Here is a 674-nt window from a genome sequence, read left to right on the forward strand (position 1 = left end):
GCTCACTAAGGTGAGGGCATCTGCCAGGGTAGATGGATTTGTAATTGATTTCTCTCCTTTGCAACCTACATACCACGCAAAGGACAGCATGTGTCAGGACTACATACACTTTATGAAGCAAGTCAGACACCAATTTTTTTGTAAGAAGACAGTAAAGCAAACATATTAAAACATATATTTGTTTCCTTTTTTGCAAATAAAAGATATATGTTACATAGAAAAAAGTTAATTTCCTAATATTTAGTATGTGAGGAAGGAAGGTACACAAAGATAGTGTATATACAAGGGTACATTTGTTTTTCAACAAATTTATTGGAGTATAATGGCTTTAAAATTTTGTGTTGGTTTCTGCTGTATAACAAAATGAATCAGCTATAGGTACACATATATCCCCATATCCCCTCCCTCTTGCGTCTCCCTCCCACCCTCCCTATCTCACCCCTCTAGGTGGTCACAAAGCACCAAGCTGATCTCCCTGTGTTATGCGGCTGCTGTCCACTATCTATTTTACATTTGGTAGTATATATATGTCACTGCCACTCTCTCACTTTGCCCCAGCTTACCCTTCCCCCTCCACATTTTCTCAAGTCTATTCTCTATGTCTGTATCTTTATTCCTGTCCTGCTTCTAGGTTCTTCAGAATTTTTTTTTTTTTTTTTAGTTTCCATTTATTT

Source organism: Neophocaena asiaeorientalis, unplaced genomic scaffold (genome assembly GCF_003031525.2).
Source record: "Neophocaena asiaeorientalis asiaeorientalis breed wild unplaced genomic scaffold, Neophocaena_asiaeorientalis_V1.1 scaffold187, whole genome shotgun sequence".
Lineage (NCBI taxonomy): Eukaryota > Metazoa > Chordata > Mammalia > Artiodactyla > Phocoenidae > Neophocaena > Neophocaena asiaeorientalis.